This window comes from Uloborus diversus, chromosome 2, assembly GCF_026930045.1.
Source record: "Uloborus diversus isolate 005 chromosome 2, Udiv.v.3.1, whole genome shotgun sequence".
Taxonomy (NCBI): Eukaryota; Metazoa; Arthropoda; class Arachnida; order Araneae; family Uloboridae; genus Uloborus; species Uloborus diversus.
In genome coordinates, this window is record NC_072732.1 from 107094833 (window position 1) to 107115449 (window position 20617).

The 20617-nt window shown below is 33.3% G+C and overlaps 1 long non-coding RNA gene across 2 annotated transcripts in view; it reads right to left on the reverse strand.

The window, feature by feature from the left end:
* Positions 1 to 1027: 1027 nt before the first annotated feature.
* LOC129235322 (uncharacterized) overlaps positions 1028 to 20617 on the reverse strand; it is a 149972-nt gene continuing 130382 nt past the window's right edge. For both annotated transcript variants that reach the window (XR_008581584.1, XR_008581585.1), the window contains 2 exons: positions 1509 to 1633; positions 1028 to 1203 (listed from right to left, as the gene is read on the reverse strand). This is a non-coding gene — a long non-coding RNA (uncharacterized LOC129235322). The remainder of the gene's footprint in view (positions 1204 to 1508; positions 1634 to 20617) is intronic.

The window sequence follows — 20617 nt, forward strand, 5'->3', positions numbered from 1 at the left end:
TTCTTCTTGAAGCGCATGACATGATCATTTCAATCACAAACAATTTAGAGGAAGCATATAAGTGAGCAAATCAGTAATGCCTGTTTAATTCTGTATGTCACTCCTCTTTCCTAAGCATCCCTGTATGATTTTTTATCCTTTGTTAAATTAATCCAAATACTACGAGCCTCTGCAATTGGAAAGTTCTCTTTCTGAACTAAATTAAGGGCACTAGCATGGGATTTTATTTTTTCAAATGATGAAATGTTAATTTTTTAATTTACTTAAACAAATATCATTTACTAATTACTTGAGTTATTAAATATATTTTTAAGTTTTTGCCAGTTTTTACCAGTTTCTGCCACTGGCATGGCAAAAACTAGTTTCTGCCGGCAGAAAGCCAACCCTGCCATAATCACTCACGTTATTTCCATGATCGGATCTTTTCTCATTAACGAGTCAGAAAGATCATTTGCTAGTGTCAAGGAATGGCTCAAAATTTTCAATGTCTAAGTTTTTGGTAGTGGGCCATCAATGCCTGTTCTTTTCTTTGTCCTCCTTTGTCACTTCTAAAAGCTCTTCTTCCAGTGAGCCCTTAATTGTGTTAGTTTAAGAAGTTTACTTCCGGGAACAAGCCCTGGAATTAATCTCAAAAAATGTCTCCAGTGGCCCAAGCTCCCTCATTAGAACTCATCCGCGTAAAACAAAATAAAGACCGAAAATCTTAAACTGTGCATAATCAAATCTGCAAAAACTAAAGGTTTACTGTAAGTTCATTCTAACTCTCTTTACTCAAAAACTTTTTAAAGTTCAGTACCCACGCATGAAAACACTAACTTTCATTATATGCAAAGTAATTTAATTTATCTTGACAATTAAAGTATTATGTGCTACTTAGTAACATGGTAAATGTATACACAGAACAAAATTAGTACATCAAGAAATTCTGAAGTAAAAATCATAACATATTTATTCATTTATTATGTGAGTATACCTAGGTAACATTCAAAAGCAAGAAAATTTGAATAGGAATTTTTTACTTACTTTAAAATGCTTTAGGTTAGTAAGCTTGTGCTTTCTGTGCTTTGTATTTGAGAGTTCGGGTGTAGTCTTTGTAAATCAAATAAAACGAAACAGTTGGAAAGATTATAACCCACTTATATCGTCTAAGAGTATTCAAATAAGAGATGAATACATTTGGCTTAGCTGCTTCATCCATAAAGTCTGAAAATTAAAATCATAGTTACAATGTGAAATATAATTAGAAGGATATAAAAATGTATCATTGTCACGAATACAGATATTTAGTTGCTTTTGATCAATTACATAAACATTACAAAAATGCAAAAGGGCAATGGGGGCAACTTCAAGAATAATAGTGAACTAGAAACTAAAAATAACCATGATCAAAAACAAAGCCTCTAACAAGGATACTATACTACATACTTTTTTTAACATGAAATATTAGCTATTTAATGGAAAAAAAAACAACAGGGAAAGGCAAAATAACACTGATATTATGTTCTCACCTTGATGCGCATAAAAACAACAATAGGGTTATCGAACCGGCTGTGCTCTGAGATGTTTAGGAAACAGATTTCCGAATCGGATTGGTTGGATTTCATTTGAATGGGAGGAGCCAAATCTGGTACTTCTGAAAGAAGCAACACATTTTTTTTAAATTTGCCTAGAGAGCGCTCTCACCCGCACACTCCCGATAGCATGAGTTATTTAATGTTAATGTGATGGCAAAAATATCACTTGTTTAGAGCTTACTGCTACTATATAGGGATTTCAAATGAAATTTGGTATTAAAAATTTCCCAGTGATAAAAATAGCTTTTCGAGGCCACAAGTTATTAAATTTGTTCCCAGTATTTGAAATTTGTTCACAGATTTTCATTAAAACCATTTCTCATTTTTAAATACTGACTTTAAATAATATTTTTAAACCGAACCATTTAGAAAAAGAATTCGAGAAATTTTAACCTGTATTCTTTTACTATATTCAAAAAACAAAAAGATAAAACTGAAATATGAGTTTTATCAGTCAAAACCGTTTTAATTACCAAAGATTCAAAAATAATATGGATAAACCCTCTGTCAGGGACGACGAAAGACAATGTCAGTCTAGTTGGAAACGGGCTCGGCTTGGATTCAGAGTAGAATAAGTTTTATATGCTTTATAGGGAAGGAGGGGGGGGGGGGCAGCGATCAACGGTCCTACTCCTTGTAGTCGAACTTTGCGGAGAACATTCGCTAAAACTATTTTAGGCATTTGAAGGCCCCAAAAAAGCAGGAGCCCAGGTCATGGCCTATTCCTTATCAGTATCCAGGCATTGGATATGAAATAACGAAATAATTGATTACGAGTTTATTTTTCCCCGATCTATCCTAGAGTCCCTATATGAAATCTATCCTATATCTATCCTAAAATACGAAATTTATTAGTGAAAAAAGAAACTCAACAAAATGTTGAGCCAACTTTAAAGAGAAACCTATAGGGTACTTTGAGGGGGGGGGGGGTCAGATACTGCGCTATTGAAATTTTTTAGGGATATTTTTCTACTTTCTTAGGTGGGCTCTCGTTCTTTAGGAGTTTCGTGGTATTAGGGTGAGACAGCGTTCCATATTGCTCTTGGATAAACAACTCCTTTAAACATTTTGAACTGTCGCGTTGGTGAAACGCATAATAAAGCATAATATATAATTGTTGCTTATAGGGCAGTAGCAGACGACGTCATCCTGGTGGACAAACAAACTCCAAGTGCTGCTGACAACTAAACGTGCTGTTCACTCGGCTGTCAAAGCATCTCGTTCGCTTCCATGTTTTTACATCGTAATGCTGCGTGTGATCTAACTTTTGTTGAATTAGGCACTGTTCAACTAATTTCTTGGCATTGATGAGCATTTATTTTAATACTAGATAAGTTGAAGTGACTAATACAACCAGTATTTTGTTAATTTTATGTACAGATTCTTTTTTAGAGTGAGATTAAATTTTTGTTTACTTCACTCACCCATCCACGATGTTTACGCTATGTTGCTATTATTGTTGTTACGTTTGCGTTGCATCAAAAATTATTTGCATTCTCGACGAGTCAAAGACACAACTTCGTTTGCCTGTAGTGTGGGTGTTATTTCTGCTTTTTTTTTTTTTTTTTTTTCCATCCCTTCATCATATAACTTTTTTGCCTTGTCATAAATTTTGTCATTACATTTCGTGTTACGTTTAACCAGAATACGCAATGTTTAGATTCTAAAAATTTTTTTTATAATCACTGAACCGACTTGCTCCGTGTTATGTTGCTATTCAATTTCATGCTAAACGAACTTCGTTGCACTTTTTCCTCTCAGTAAAACTTATCACATTGAGATTAGATAAGTCAAAGTCACAAAATAAACAGTTTGCCACAAATTTTATGAACTCTCTCCCCCTCCTCCCTTTGTTTTTGGGAATTGTTTGTTTGACATTTGTTGTCTTCTGTACTATTTCTTTTGCTGTGCAATGTAGGTGTTATTTTCTGCTGCTATTAAGTTTTTCAGTGTTTCTTAAGCAATAAATTTTGATCAGACTACGGAGCCGAAGTGGGACTGATTTTGGGGTAAAGGAGTCGGAGTCGAAGGCTCTAAATTGCCGGACTCTTTCATTTCCCCTCCAACTCTACAGACCATGTTGTCAAAAATTTCCTATTTGGATTTATGCTTAAATGTTCTTTATTAAAAATTTATTATTCTTGAACGTTTGTATAGTTATGACAATTCCCAAAAGAGGCAAAGGATATGTGCTTAATACATGTTCTATCAAAAAAGAATGTAATCCCGGGACAGTCTCGCAAACGTTTCGCCCCTGTAGCGCTTAAAAAATGCGGCTTTTAATATAAAAATTTAAGCGATTGTTTATAGGGAGCTTTAGTCCTGTTTAATGTTCAGGCATTTAATACTTTCAGTGTAACTCCCCTACTGATATTTTAATGTTACTCAGATATAAGTACTGAAAATAGATGAATAAAATTCCTTAACTGAAATGTTTTATCTATTTATAAATTTAATAGTTTTTTATTATGTTGATCAGAACAGCTTTCCTGTTTAATTACATTGATGTGAGTCTTTTTATGTGTTCCCCGTTTTTATTTTTTTCATTACGATGGTAATTTTTTTACTACCCGATTGTAAATACTACCGCGAGCTTAATAAGCTTTTTATGATTCTCTACGGATGAGAAGTGGCAAAAAAGTTGTATCAGAAACACAAGGAAAATTTTCACTAGCTGGATCATTTGTTCAGAGACAGAGTTAGTCTTTAAAATTCTGCCCTGCGAATGATCTTGTTGGTATGAAAATTTGGAAGAACTATTTGCACTTTATAAGGATGCATTGAATTTGACAACAGAAATATGGACTCTTTTCTGCAACCAAGGACGGAGTAACATAGTAGTATATTCTAAATATAAAGTTTCTCACTAAATTAGACCATATGATTACCACATAATGTATTTTTACCACATGGACAGAAATAAATTCAAACTTAATAGTTCATGGTTTGTGTTAAAATTTTATGTTCATTTTGCTTTATCTGTGTAACTGATTTGAAATTTAATTTGATCTAAAATGTGAATTCCATTAATGAATGTGCCACTTATTTTTATTTTGATCCCATGTGCTGATATATAAGTCAGAGATAACTGTATTAAGTTTTCAGAATGAATAGAAAATTATGGTTTAGTGAAAACTTGATTTTACGCTTTCAGTAGAACCAGTGATGAAAAACGTTCCAAGGTGGAAAACTTAAAATCAGGGCCTAGTTCAAAATCTGAACACATTGTTTAAAAATCGACTCTTATCCAATGAAGTAGGGGAAAATGTGTAATCTTTTTACTTGTTTTTTGATACAATTTCATTTATAGCATGATTCGTTAACATTTTTTTACAAATTCACTTCTTGGTTGGCATTTACAAATGTAAATAGCTTTAGAGTTTTTGTACTTAAAATTGCTTAATCATCTGTGGGGACAGTCTCGATTATATCTTCTTTGTTTTCGTTATTATCATCAAAGGCGTTCAGTTAATCTGATCTTGAAGGAATTCGTTATTTAATGAGACGTCACGTGTCACCAACTGCTGGAATAATTTCAAGAAGGGTACCGGCAGCTCTAGTCCTCAACTGCCATGAAGGAATATTGGATGGTCAGAGGAAATCCTTCTCACAGACAAAGAAAAATCAGACAGTGCAAAAAGGATGCCAGAGCGGCTTCAAACAGCTATATAAAACATTTATCTTTTAAAAAAATTCTGTGAGTCTTGTAGCTGGAAAATTATTTTGATCTGTTTGTAGAAAAACAATCATGTGGACTTTCTGAAAAAGGGCAAAGTAAATCCGGAATATTTTAACGTATCAGTAGTCATTTTCAGAGACCAGCAGAATGGAGTTCCACTCTATCTGCAATTTAACTGCCCATTCTGGGAGAAAAACTTTTTGATGCTTTATCATTCAAAAATCATCGAAATCAATTTAATTTTGAATGGAAGGCACAAAAATAACACATTCAAATAAAAACTTTTATTTCCAATAAAATTTCTATTGCTCCTTTTTACATACATACATATTTATACCTACACACAATGCTGTAGTTGTAGTATAATTGTTTTTTTTTACTGTAATAAATGCAAATGTGATGTCAATTGGTTTGAAACCACCTTTTCTTTTAATGATTCCCCTCAAACATTTTTTCTTAATTGCAGCACTGCTGACATGTATATGTTATAAGTGAATATTAGCCCTCATATGAAAAATTCATGATTATGTCGAATTTTATGGGTTCTAAGCCCATAGCTATGATAACCTAAAAATTATCAAACAGTTGTTGGGGTAGGTAAAAAGAATGAGTTGGCACAGAAACCACCTCTTCTCCTTAGAACAGAGTACCCTACCTTTATAACTCTAACGGGTTTGATGACAGTCTGGCAATTGAGAGAGAATACTTAACAGAATAAATTAACATCTGCTACCGGGCCTCTGCCCTTTGCATTTTTATCTATAAACTTTCTTCGTTATAAATCCCTCCCCTCCCCCCGAAATAAAATCCTAGCTACGGCCTTGCAATAATCTACCCCACCTTTATATGTCCGGCCTAGGCCCGGATCTATAGTTCCTTCCCTCCCATAATCGCTATCGAATAATTGTCTTTAGTCGTAATATTGTTTTGTGAAATCCTTAGGTTTTTTTTCTTTTTAATGAAAAAAGGAGGAAAAAGTTTGTTTTTAAATTTGATCGATCCTTGCATTACATAAGTAAAAGAAATGCAGTGAAATCCCATTACAACGAACTCCAAGGGACTGATAAAATATTTCATTGTAACGGAATCGTCTAAAAACTTACTTTATTTTTATAAAAGTGTCAGTTTTACAAACCTACACCCTAATATACATAAATATGCAACTTTTACAGTTACAAAAAATCTAAAATATAATTAACACATTAATTATTCTGAAAAAAAAATAAAATATTGAACACTGAACTTTTATTCACTGGTCGTCATCACAAAAAGTGTTGCTATTTTCTTTTATGCGAGACATTTGGTCCCAGTAGACATTATAAAAGATTATAATTGATAATCGTTATTATACTGACCACAAGAACCCTTTTCCGAATTCGCAAGGTGCCTTGTGTTTGGTGTGCAGAAATCGACAGCGCTTGGATAGACACTAGCTTTTTGTTGTCACACATAAACCCACGTTTCAGTATGAGTGCATTTCCACCTTGAATGGCTCTGTTTTGAAAGTACAAATGGAGTTTTCACATAGCGACTTGTGAAAGTTGTTTTTTAGTTTCTGAAAACAGCATTAAGTACAAAATATTCGAACTGACGTTGAAAAAAATATTTCGTGGAACAAATTTTTGAAAAAAATGTCTTTGTTAAAATGAGATGTTTTATACATCATCTTAATACGTTTTAAAATGGGACCGCACATTTTGTTCGTTGTAATGAAAATTTCGTTGTAATGGGATTTCACTGTATATGGAATTCTACGCACTCGAATTAGTTTTTTTTTTTTTTTTTTTTGGGCTATGTAAGAAAACTACGTGTAAAAAATGGACCTTTTCCATTTTTGAAGTTTCTTTCTCATTTCGGAGAGGGTTCTAACTCCCTTGATCTACCTTTGGCCGTGCCATTGTTTGTGGTAAATATGTTCGATTATAATCTGTGCAATACGTATTTTTCAGATTTTTAACTATCATTTGTGGTAATTTGGCTGCTTCATGTTATCACACATAAAAATAAGCACATTACATATTATTTACTTGTGTGTAATATTTATATATTGTAATACTGTAGACAATAATTTGGTTAACCTTTTAGTTCCATCAAGTGACGACTTGACCAAAAATTAAAAACCTCGATTCTCCCTCTCCACCACCATTTTCTTCAACTATTTGGATATCGCATTTAAAAAAATAGAGCTTTGCACAATGCATTTGTTTTAGATATTAAATTCAACGCCTTTTTAACGATTCCGTACCTAAGAATTATTTTGCAGGCAAAAAAATTAAATTTCAGTTTTTGAGGTGAAATATCCTCTATGTTATTATGCTTCAATTTTGAAATATAGTCAGTACCCTGTTATGTTTTGATATTCATAAAAATTTGATTAATTATTCATCAGTTAAAGATTAGAGAGAAATTTAGAGTGGCGTTAACTTCAGTATTAGAATACAGTAAAGCACGTTTATACGTTTTTGAAGGGACTGTATGAAAAAAGCAAACAAATGAAAAATATGTATTATAAGTATAGGTTAATGTGTATTAGACTCTGCAGGGACCAATTTAAAAAACGTATAATTGATAAGAACATATAAAAAAGATAAGTATAAATGGTGCACTGTATTTTATTTTCCGGAAACGTATTAGCATTTCAGGTGAACTACTGAACTCGAGAGAACTTCGAGCTATAAACCAAAACATAGAATTAAATTTAACCGTATTTTTTCCTCTCTATATTTGTCGACAAAACCTCACTACAGGTGTTAACTAGATTTTCCTGAATGTCACAGCATAAAGGTGCCTAAAACACACTTGCACAAGGGCACCGATCAGGCTTGGCACAAACCTACCCGCCTTGTTAAAACCAAGTATTTAAGAGATCAAAAACGAATTTTCTACAATAACTACAAAAAAGAATCCTGCTCAAAATGGAATCACATATTGCTTTACGAATTGGAATTAATTTACCACAATAAATAACAGTTTATTTAGGACTGTGTAAAGATTCAAAAAACAAGCCTTTCATTTTGAATTTTTCGGGGAGGGGGCAAAGGGCATTTAATGCAAGTTTTTATTGCAAAACAACAAAACCTGCACTCTTTTATGAAAAAAACATTAATTTTTCAAAGCTGGCCATTGAAAAATTAATGTTTTTACATGTAAAAGGGTTTTGCATTGCTTGCTCCTCCCTGGAAAACTCGAAATGACAAGCCTGAGGGGGGGGGGGAGCAGTTGACCCTTAAATGACAGGTCTGTCTAAAAACTTCCATGACTGAAAACTTACTATGCAAATTAGCAGATATACTCCACAATTCATGTTATAAATCTGAGTTGTACGAGAAGGATAACTTTTATCAATATTCAGAAGATTAAAAAGTTGCAAAGGAAGTTTTTCTAAATATTTCAAAATCAGAATAATCATTTATCTTTGCAGATAATACACATACTCAATATCCAGCATGTATTCTAAACAGTAAAAACACTAATTATTTTATTATTTATGCTTTCTACTACTTTTATGTCAAGGCATGTTTAGTTTTTGAGAGTCAAAAATTTCTTCTATTCTTCCATTTATTTAAAATGTTCACCAATAATTCAGTTTTATTAGCAAGTGTGAAAACTGAATATGTGTCTGGTGTGTTGTCTTTTTTTGCTCATGAAGTTCTAACAATTCAACAATTAATCTGCTCTTGAAAAACTACACTAAAAATTTTGTATTTCTTAGGAGACCAAGTTTAGCATAAATTCTGGGATCAATTTCATAGAAAATATGATATTCGAAACAAAAATCAATCCTTTAGAAAATGAATCAAATTTTATATTTATATAATTAAACGCGCACAAAACAAGGTCATTGCAAAAATATTTGGACAGACGCCGGTATGCTAAACATGATTTTTACTTATCGTTTCAGTCACCGCACATATATCGCCGAAATTTTACACATAAAAAATCCGAAATACATCCACAAGAGGAAAGGTAATAAGCTTTTAAACTTCAGTACGCTTTAAATTCTTCTAATGCATTGGCACTGAAGCCATAAATCGAATAATTCAGGATTCAAGTCCGTCAAGTCAGATGGCTTTGTTGAAAGCTCATTTTTACTCAATAAATATTGGTCCTTATTGTTGATTATCTTGATTTTTTCAGTTTTTCATCGTTTTTCTTCATTATTATGGCTTTGACAATATTCAGAATGCATTCTCTCGAATTCCCGAATCGGTTAATTTAAAATTTTTCTGTTTCGATTTTTCTAATTTCTGAGTTACGATTTAATTATGTCATGTTATGCAAATCATCAACAAAATTTTTACGGATATATGGTGGTAGTTTTCTTTTCATTTGATTGACCATTATTTCTTTTTACTTATCGAATTCTGTAATCTTACTACCATTTTATTCCTCTCATGATAAAAATTAAAAATGGTTTAACTAAAAACGCGAAATCTCGCCAAGGCTACTTTGCTCGCACAATACTAAAACTATAACCCTAAACAAATTTGGCGAAACCTTTCAGCTGAGAATAAAAGGAATAAAGTAAATTCTTTCTCGGTTAAATATTTTTCATTTTGTACTACGATAATATATTCAAGAAAATATTTTGCATACTGTCCATTCCAACTGAATGCTGCTGTAAAATATGGTTAGTTAAATTAATTTAAGATTTAAAAAAAAAACCCATATTCTTACAAATTCATACATAACAATAAAAATTTTTGCCTTGTATAACGTTATCCAAGTTTGTTAATCCACAGTTTTCGCTTTAACCATTTCTCAATCAACTCACATTTTAAAAGGAAATAAGGAAAACTAACATTATTCTGAGAAGCTCGAGAATACTACTAAGGGACGAAACAATTTCTGTAGCTGAAAACTGCAGAAATCGAACTAAGACACATCGATTGTGTTAATAAATACTCAGAACAAACTGCCTGTGTTTACGTCAACAGAACACATGGAACGCAACGTGGCAAAGTTTTAGTTTTTCCGGCAGTTTTGTAAATCACCGCAAGGTAGCGTATTCGAGCGCTGGAGTTGCGAATAAATAGATCATTGATCATTGAAATACCGTTATAAGATATGCTCTAAAAGAGAGAAAAAAAAAAGGCACTGAAATTATTTTTTATTGTTCTACTGTAAAAATTAAGAAGTTTTCTTGCAATTTAAAAAAAAAAATAATTTTTTTGCAAAATATATCTGTCTCTATCTATCTAATCTATTTTTTTTTGTTTAAAATATTCTATTTATATTAAAACATCATACTCAGACAGTTATACATTATAGAATGGGGAGGGGCGATAAATTTGTCATTTAGCCCGGGTGGTAGACTGGCAGAGACCTATGGCTACCCTATGCCACTTGCCCTCCTCCCAGTTTTCAGAAAAGGGATCGCTAACCCCATTTTGTGATTTAAGAAAATGGTAAATTTTTGCAGTGCTCAAAAAGTAAATTAAAAGAAAAAAGCACATAAATAAAAATAGCAAATATATTTTTTCTGCTAAGTTTAAAAATTGAATTTGATTATAAAATACAATTTAAGAATGTCCCAGAATCTTCGTATTATTCAGATTACTTAACAAAAAAAAAAAAAAAAAACCTTTTGGATATACGTTTCACATGTTTTTAACTGAAAGAAAGAAAATGTAACATTACAGAAAACTATGCAAACCGTAGTTGAAAATAAAATGAATAGATTAAAAGCGGGGTAGAAAAAAAAAAAAAACGTGATAGTTTCCAGGGGAAACTGAGCCAAGGTCGCCTCCCCTGATAAAATTTGTAAAAATCCGATTCCGACCCGGGCTCCAAATTTATGAAAACGCTAAGATAGACTCTCGCCATCCCTAACCACTGACATTATATTTAAAGCGTAAGAGATTGTGATGTAAAGTGACAACAGTAGTTTTAAATGCTTAAAGGCAAAAAAAAAAAAAAAAGGGAAATGTTACAAAACTGTGTTATGCAGACCCGATTAAGATATCGAAAGGCCATAGGCCAAATACTTTTTGGGGGGCCCTCTGAATTCAAACTATATAACTTTAGCCTCTGGCTGAAACAACCTTAGCCATAGAATAAACACTGAAGTAATTTCAGCCATTTGCTGGTCATTAAATATCGGAGCCCCTAGGCCACGGCCTAGTTCTTCTATTCAGTGATCAGCCCTGATGTCATGAAATTATATGCATCCACAGATTTAGTCAGGGGAAAGGCAGGGAGGAGCAACTGCCCTTCCCTAAAGAGAACCTCCGATTCCCTCGTTCATTCGAAATGTCACCAAAGATAATTTAAAATTGTAATTTTTACACTTCAATTCAGAAAAATTTTTGGGGTCAAGTCACTTGACAAAAAAAAAAAAAGCATAAAATGTATTTTTAAGGAAAGATAACTATAATTTCAAACAATTTCCGAGGACCGTACTTGGGGGAGGGGGCTGCTAAAAACCACTATCTTGTGCCTTTGCTTGCCCTCAATAACGAGAATCCTGGCACGAGAATCCATAGGCACATTTAAATCATAATAAAATAGAAAGTCACTGCAAAATACCATCTCTTTAAAATGTTGAAAGTTTTTTACTAAGGCTACAAAATTTGGATTATAAACATAGTCCGAAGATAGTTCCGAACCCCAATGTCATTAAATATGTCTTAAAATTCTGATTTTAGGATCTCAATTTAAAAATTTTCAAATTGCAACACTTCTTCGTCTCAACATTATCGAAGATCGCAAAGTTGTTTCTTTAATTTCAATATCAAAAATTTGCCATTTTAGAGTTCTTAACCTCCATCCCTACCTCTAACGTAACAAAAGGTGATTTAAGATCGCGTTTCAGTGTCAAAAGTAAGAGAAAAAAAATCTAAGGGCAACCCCTCACCTCCTCGTTGACATTAAAATTCTTTTAAAATTGCATTTTAGGAATTTAAAATTTTAAAAAAGTGCCAGACGACATATCATAGAACTCTTTCCCACACAGGACCTAATTACCAAATAGGGCAACTATTGGTCATGGCCTCGTGCCCCCCAGTTGCTTAAGTTTTAATGGGTTATTTAAGAAAAAGAAAAAATGCATAAGATTTTCTCCTTTTTACTTCCTTTTACAGAAAAGGAAGTATTGTATTCGCGAAAAAAATTTCACCCCGAAATCGGCCTTAATTTCCATTTTGCTCACCCCCAAATGAATGTTGAGTTTTTTTTTTTCAACCTGATCACCCGTGGATATGTGCCTAGGAACGTACAGACACCCGAAATATCCATTTTGACGATCCCCGAGTTAATTACAACGAGTTTTCTCGTGACGTCTGTATGTGCGTATGTGTGTATGTCGCATAACTCGAGAACGGAATGTCCTAGAAAGTTGAAATTTGGTACATAGACTCCTAATGGGATCTAGTTGTGCATCTTCCTTTTTGGTTGCATTCGTATGCTTCAAAGGGGGTCTTTTGCGTTTTGCCTTTTTTTTTGGGGGGGGGGGGGAATCATTGTTAATTTCGATGTAAACTCACGTGGTGTTATAATTTGGCGGACACTTGGCGATATATCGCCAGTTTTTTTTTAAATCTGGTTTCAATTTGGCCGCTGTTGGTGATATTTAGAGAGTAAACTAATGAATCATATTAAAACAGCCAATAATGAGAAAATGACATTAAATTGGAGTAAAAGGAAGTCATGTGATGTCATCAGCTCGTTTATTTCCCTTTTTAACCTGATACATGTACCTGCGTATTTGTGCGTCTGTCTGTGGCATCGTAGTTCCTAAAGGAATGAACCGATTCTTTTTTTTTTTTGCTCGAAAGGTGGCTTGCAGAGAATAACAAATTATTATACTCAAATAAACTTTTCTGTATTTGTGTTGTTATACAGTTTTATTACTTGAACACAGTTTAAAGTTTAGTTTAAATATGAATTAAACATATTAAACGTTAAGTACCTTCTGATCGATGCAATAACTAGGTAAAAAATAATTATTTAACATTTAGTAACTCCGCCTTTTGCTGCTATCACGGCTTGGATGCGGCGTGGCATGATTTCAATGCATGATATGGCTACTTGTTGCGGTCTTAGAGTATTTTGTTTGTGCAATGTTTGATGATACTCACAATAACACTTACACTCACCAGAAGAAGCTTGTAACTTGAAATTTTAACGGACACTGACAATGACACATTCGGTGGTTTCTCGTAATCTTGAAACACATGCCTTCAATTTTTATTTATGCAATTTTAATACAGTGAAATCCCGAAAAATCGGTCTAATATGGATCGAAAAGTGACGAAGTTTAGGAAAACTCCGGGTCATAGAGAATGCTCATACAACACGTGTTTTGGCGGGGAATTTTACGTTCTATGGTGGCCGAGTTTTATGGATTCGGCCTGGTTAATCAAGTGCCGAGTTTTTGGAGCTCTCCTTTATTGCCAATATTGTTAGTAAGAAAGATTTGCACATTGTTCTTGATTTCACACAGATAAAACTGATTTAATATATTTTTAGAAAATGGAAGCATAAACGTTTAACTTTTATACGAGTTTTTTAAAAAATAAATTCGTTAATGCTTTACAGAAGTTAAAATACTTTTCAAGATTTAAAATAAAAACGTAGTTGTTTCCCGCTGTTTTATAATTATTTTTAAAAATTATTTTCCTTAACTTTTTCTTTCTTTCTCTTTTTCTTTCTTTTTTTTTGTCTGTTTTTTGTTGACTGAATTAATCATGGAGATGAGTCTGTAATATGCACTGATACAACTAAAAAGAGGTTCAATTCTCCACTGGGGGTTGATCATATAGAGTACAGCACTGTAAAGCTAATAATTCTTTTGATTTTTTTTCCTTTCGAAAAGATATATCAAAAACTTTTTTCACCAAAAATATTTCGGTTCGAAACTTTTCAAAAATATTTAAATTTATCATCCGATTAACTTTGCAATATGAACCTTCCAAATGTACAATCATAATTCAATTTATGCAAAAAGTTGCAGAAAGGATGTACCGAACAATTTATAATATATTTAAATCAAAAATGTAGCACTCGTCGCGATAGCAGATGTATAAAACTAATCTATCCGGCATCGGAACTGAAATTCAGAGCCATATTTTGCTGTCGGTAAGTTTTAACCCTTTTCCGAAGCAAATTACCGAAGTTGAAATATTCCGGACACATCAAAGTAAGAAACTTCGGAAAGATGGCATCATGCGTCACGTGACAGCTTAAATTCCGAGAGTGGAACACTTTCCGGATAGTTGGAAGTAACCGCCTTATTCGAGGCGAATTTCATTCAAACAAACTTTATAGGGAAAAGCTTTTGAAGAATAACATGGATAGAAAATATCTTTTTGATTTGAACAATTTTCCGTTCAATTTTGAACAGTTCAAATCCCTTAGCATTAGCGCCTACGAGGAAACTGAAATTCAATATAGATCCCGAACTTAAAGGCGAATTTACTTCAAAAAAGTTTTGTTAGAAATAGCTCTTGATGAACAACTCCCGACTCCATTACAGTCAAGAAAAAAAATACCGCCGAAGATTAAAGCATATGATAATACAGGCAAATTTCAAAAATTGATACACGTATGTAATACAGTAAAATCCCTCTAATGAGGACACTAACGGGACAAATTTTTTTGTCCGCAATAGAGAGGTGTCCGCAGGACAGGGGTTTAATAATGTTATTTGCATTGGAACTGGGGAATTAAAAATTGTCCGCATAAGAGGGGTGTCCGCTTTTGAGAGGCGTCCGTTAGGAGAGGTTTTACTGTATTAGCTTTTACCCGCGGCTTCGCTCACGTTGATGTAGTTTTTTTTCAGTCGATTCAAGTTCATAGTCAAACAGGCAGAGGTCAAATAGTTAACCAAAAAATGGTTTGTTCCCAGTTTCGCCACTGTTGCCATTAAAGTAGGGACATTAATTCCACAAAATCCTAATTAGTATCATTTATCCTTAAAAACACGCACACAAAAGAAAAAAGAAAATTTTAAAGTTTCATAAAAATTTACAATGATTCGCCAATGCGCTAAAGTAGCCGCCTGGTGAGTCTTGAGATAAAAAAAAAGGATTTGGCGAATTAATTTACATTTGATTAGTAGTTTTAATGTCATTTGAGCGTGCTGTTTCACTAATTTGGCGAATTAATTTTAACTTCAATACCTGACACGTAGTATTTAATAATCTTTTAACGAAAATTAATTTGGCGAAATTTTTACAATTTAATGCAACTTTTGTACACTCGTCCCGACCGCGTTATCATAACTCTGCTTATCGAATAAATTTGGTTAAAATGTCATTTTGTTTAATTTCCTTTTCTATTTTAGCAATTAAAAGCAGCTTAAAAAAGTAAAATAATAAAATGAATTATTTGTCGCCGAAGGACCATAGTACCATACATTCGCCAGAGACTTGCCAAGTTTATAAAACTGCGTAAAATGTTAGCTTAAAATCTATATTTATAAGAATGATTTTTAATTCCGAACAGAAGATGCTATGAAGAAAATATTTTGCATTTGGCAGTTCCTGGCGAAAAATAAATATTTTTTCGACGGTAACTGGGGGTAGGGTGACAGACTCTGTCTAATAACTTTCTTTATATAGTTACCAGATTATTGCACACAGCAAAAATACTCGGCGTTGCCTGGGTCTTTAATAATGAGAAACAATCGCTACTTTTATTCGTTTTCTTCTGTCACACACCGATTACTCAAAACACACCGGTTTGTCATGATTATAAATCGAGTTTCTTCCTTACTCATAAAAGTAAAATGGCAATAAATATGGAGAACAAAATAGTACTCTTTTAGAAACGAAAAAACGACAGTTAAGAACATACAAATTTGAGGAATTTCCAAAAATGAAATTAAACTTCACTTGTTTAAAAAGATTCATTTTTTTATTGAGCAATCACGATTGCTTATTGTTCTCATTTGACTGTTTTGAATTCCTATCATTTTATTTTCCCACCAGTACCCTCTGCCAGCAACACCGCCGCGTCGACCGGTCTCACGATGCTGCTCCTCTTGCGAAAACTGTCTCCAGGTTGCGTCCATATCCTACGCATACACACACACACACACCTACACACACATACACACACTCATGCCTGCGCACAGGCCCGGACTGGCCATAGACTTGACCGGGACATTTCCCGGTGCGCCCTCTCGGAAGGCGCCCTTCTGTTGTTTTCTTATTTTCCAAAACAATGTTCTAGCAATATGGAAATAAATTATGTAGAATCAAGAAGTGATTTTGTATGTGAATATTTTCACATGCAAAAGCAATGTTCTTCTTCTTTATATAAACGTTCCCTTTTATTACCCTCATAAAAGCAATTAGTCCCCCCTCGTTTCGTAAACGGTCTGCTCCCGTTTGTGACTTATCTTTTGCTCCAAGGTTCAGTTCTGAGGACAAAAGCGGACCCATGGTGTTTCCTCAATAAAAAAGGGATGTGAGGGTGAAAGTGACAGCACACATATCTATGGTCAAGAATGGTTTGATTTATTGACTGTCCTTAAGTTGCTGTCAGAGCGGATAGCTGGCATGACTCCCTGTTCTGATAACGATCATGAGTGCAATAGAAGCAAGTAAGATTACAAATAATGTTAATTTTTGAAATCGGCGCATTAAAAAAAGTGTTATATCGAAATAAGCCGCATAAAATCAATATTTTAGTGGATGGATGCACACAATGACAAATGTCGCATTTTTAGTCGCTTCAAAAAAAAAAAAAAAAAGGACAGGACTGTACGGTGATTCCTATACTTTTCGAGTCAAGGCGCCCTTTTCGGAACTTGGATTTTTGCATGGCGCCCTTCCCAAAATAAAAGTATGACTCGTAACTGACAGTCAAAAATAAATATGATTCTTGTATTTGCATTGAATAGCCCTTATTTATCCTGCAGAGGTTCTGCAAAAAGTGGGAAAACGTTTTATAAATAATAAGTCTAAATTAGTTGAGAAAAAAATAGTAAAATTTCGAAGTGGTCCTAGGAGGCACATTTGGGGAATTATCGGACTCAACACAATAAAGATGCCTAAAAGTTTTAAAGGTAAAACATTTTTCGATTTTAAACCAAGTTTTGTCAATTTGTGTTCAAAGCATAATCCAGTTTTTGTAACTGGATTTAATTCCTTCACTGTCTTAGTCCTTTTAGCCAGAGGTGTGCACAAAGGAGGGTAATGGTATAACCTTTGGCATTGAAATTTTTAGGGGATCGCTTAAGATTTTATAAATAGTATGTTAAAGGTAACGTTTTCGGGGAGGGGGGCGGCGCTGCGTAGCTTTTGGAGGGAGTTGCCCTTATGTAAGCTACAGTACTACCTTTAAAATATTTATATGTGAGTTTCTGCATAAAATCGTTATATTATTACATTTTAGCCCTTTAGCTCAAGCTTTTAGCCATTTAGCTCAAAATGATATAACCTTCCTTTAGCTATATCATTTTGAGACGTTTTTTAATCTGTGTTTTCCTCTTGTATATGAAGCTCGATACCCCCTCCCCTCATTGCGAAGTTTATTACTAATAAATTTTGCATCAATGAAAAAATACAAATCATTATGTGGGAAACGAAATTTGAGTTTGAAGGAGGAATGCATAACGATGTCGGAAATAAGTAAAACGCAAAGGTATTACTAGTGGCGTCGCTAAGTGGCGCGAAGGGGGGGGGGGTGTCTGCCCCGGGGTGTGACCTGTCTGGGGGGTGACACCCAAAGTGTAATTGCAAGTTTCTGAAAAATACGAAGCTGAAATGCATTTTCAAGAGTACTAATTTGAAAATTTTCCAGGGGGTGAAACCGCCCGAACCTCAGTACCCACATCATGGAATTAATATCACTATACTCCGAATTAGGTTCATATTGTCAATACTTAGGCATAGTAGTGACCTCTTATACCAACAAACTGAAAACCCATTATCTTTCCCTGTGTGTGCGATACGTTTAAAGTAATTATAGGGCCAACAATTTCATATAGACCCCCTTATTTTTTAGATCACTCGACGCCCACATGCGTCTGGAGCAAGTTACATAAAAAGCAGTCATAGTTTTTATTTTTCTTCTATATATTATCCCGCTAAAAACACTTTGTTTTTCACAAATGCAGTTGTTTCTGAAAATTTAAGATTTTCATATTTACATAGAATTTCAAAACTTCTTTTTTTCCATTTTAAAGGGGGGGGGGGTGATATCACAAATTACCGCTCCGAGTGTCACCCATGCTAGGTACGCTACTAGTATTACAAATATTAATAAGAGTCACTAAAGACTATATTAGAAATCTAATGCGAGAAATATCGAAAACCTTATTCGTTTTCTATCTGCAGTTAGTTATACACATATTAGGACAGTATATTGCCTACAAGGTCGCCCGTATAGGAGGGCAAGCGGGGGCTCTAGCCCCCCCCCCCTCCTTAGAAATGAAAACTTCCTTGCTTTTAGTGCTTTTTTCCTTGCAAAAATGTATAAAAATTTCTTTTCCAGCCATTAATGAATACGTTATTTAAAATGTCAAATTTTAATATCTCTAATCTGAACTGAAATCGGTTTCCGTGGGAAAAATATTCTGCTAAACCATGGGGAAAATTATTGAGCCCCCCCCCCCCTAAAATTTTGCATATGGGCGCCCTTGATTGCTTAAAAAATAAAGAGCACTTTTTCTTTCACAGAATAAAAGCTTAATAAAGCATTTTATGAGGGTCTTTCGCAGCATTCTTGTACGAGAGCTTTTGACTAACTATCTTAATGATAAGTAGAAAAAAAGGAGCATACATGTAGACCACACACGTTGACTTTAATGGTTTTATGGCTTTAAATGACGCCTTTTAACATGCGTTTTATGGATAAGGATTTGCGATGCTTGGGGATTCGTGGCAACAGATTTCTGCTGGATAAGGAAGGGCAATCATCATAAATTTTATCCAGTTAGACGACAGATGTCCGATTGCTGTTATTTACATGAATCGAAGAGTCATTTGGATCAGATTTTAGCGTTAGTAAACAAGTGATTTTGAAGCTGCAACAAAATTGGATACATCAAGCCAAGGATCTTTTCAACAGTAGGTTACTCGTTTCAGTTTTGATTTTCTTTTTATTGTGATAATATTTTCCTTCATGTATAACCTTAAATTATAGAATTATGATCGATGATTCGTAAAAAAACTGTAATATGATCTATGAGCTACGAAATGACAAATAAATGATATTGCAAAATTTTCCACAATACATATAGTTAAAAAAAACAACGTACTTAGATAAGTTGAAAGATAAAATCTAAGTGACTTGTGTTATTAAATGAAAACTATTATTTTAAATAGTAAAACAGATTAAGATCAAGCGTGTCCCTGAACTTTTTTTTTCATTCTCCCTCTTTTTTTGATATCCTTAATTTATTTCATGACGGCTCTTTCTAATTCGCGTCAGTTTTCTAAAACAAAATTTTACACTCAAAAATTTTCTAAACTTGAAGGAAATAATGTCATAAAAATGAGTGGAAACGTTTTAAAAATGTTCGCTTGCTATTATGTACTTTTAAAATGTAACACTTTGGATAGCGAGAATTTCTGAAACGAATTTTCAGAAATTAGATTATGTGTTCTAAGAATGGGGGAAAAAATATCATTAGGAAAAACCCTCTTGTTTTCTTACCCTGCAGAACAAAAAACTTTAATTTTAATTTTACTTCGAAAAAATTAAGGAATTCTTAAATAAAAAAAGGAGGCAAGGGGAAAATTAGACAAGATGGTCAAGAAATTTTGTTCTTTTAAATTGAAATCGTTGAGTTTTCTTGCAAAAGTTTTATTAATTAATGAACTTATTTTGTTAACTTATTTATTCCTTCTAATGGTCACAAACAATAATAGCAATTTTAAATGCATATCCATACATAAAAAATGATTCCTCAAATAATTTAACTTTTAAGCTTTTCCCAATAGTTGCAGTGTTATCAAAATGATATTATTTATTACGTACTACAAAGAGGCAATCAGGTGCATTGGATAAGTTAAGAGTTCGATTGGTTGTATTTTCTTGTAACTTTGACTCAAGGTATTTGCTATGACATTATCATGTTAATAATCATAGTGTAATCATAGCGTAAATAAGCCGATTTCATTACAAATGCATAATTCGTATCAAATTTGACGTTTGAGATGCAAAAAAATAATATTATACTTTAAGTACAGAACAAATGAGTAAACATAATTCGACTTTTTTCTTTTTAAAGAGCTGAAATTAATTAATCACTAGTGTCATTTCTCATGTTATATCCGCACTAAATTCTGCATCTTAATTACTCTTTATTAATTTTCATTTCTGATAAGTTATAATATTTCTTGACTTACCCAATTTGTAAAATCATGTTTTCCGTTCATGACTGAATGCCTTTCTTGTATTACTATTCATC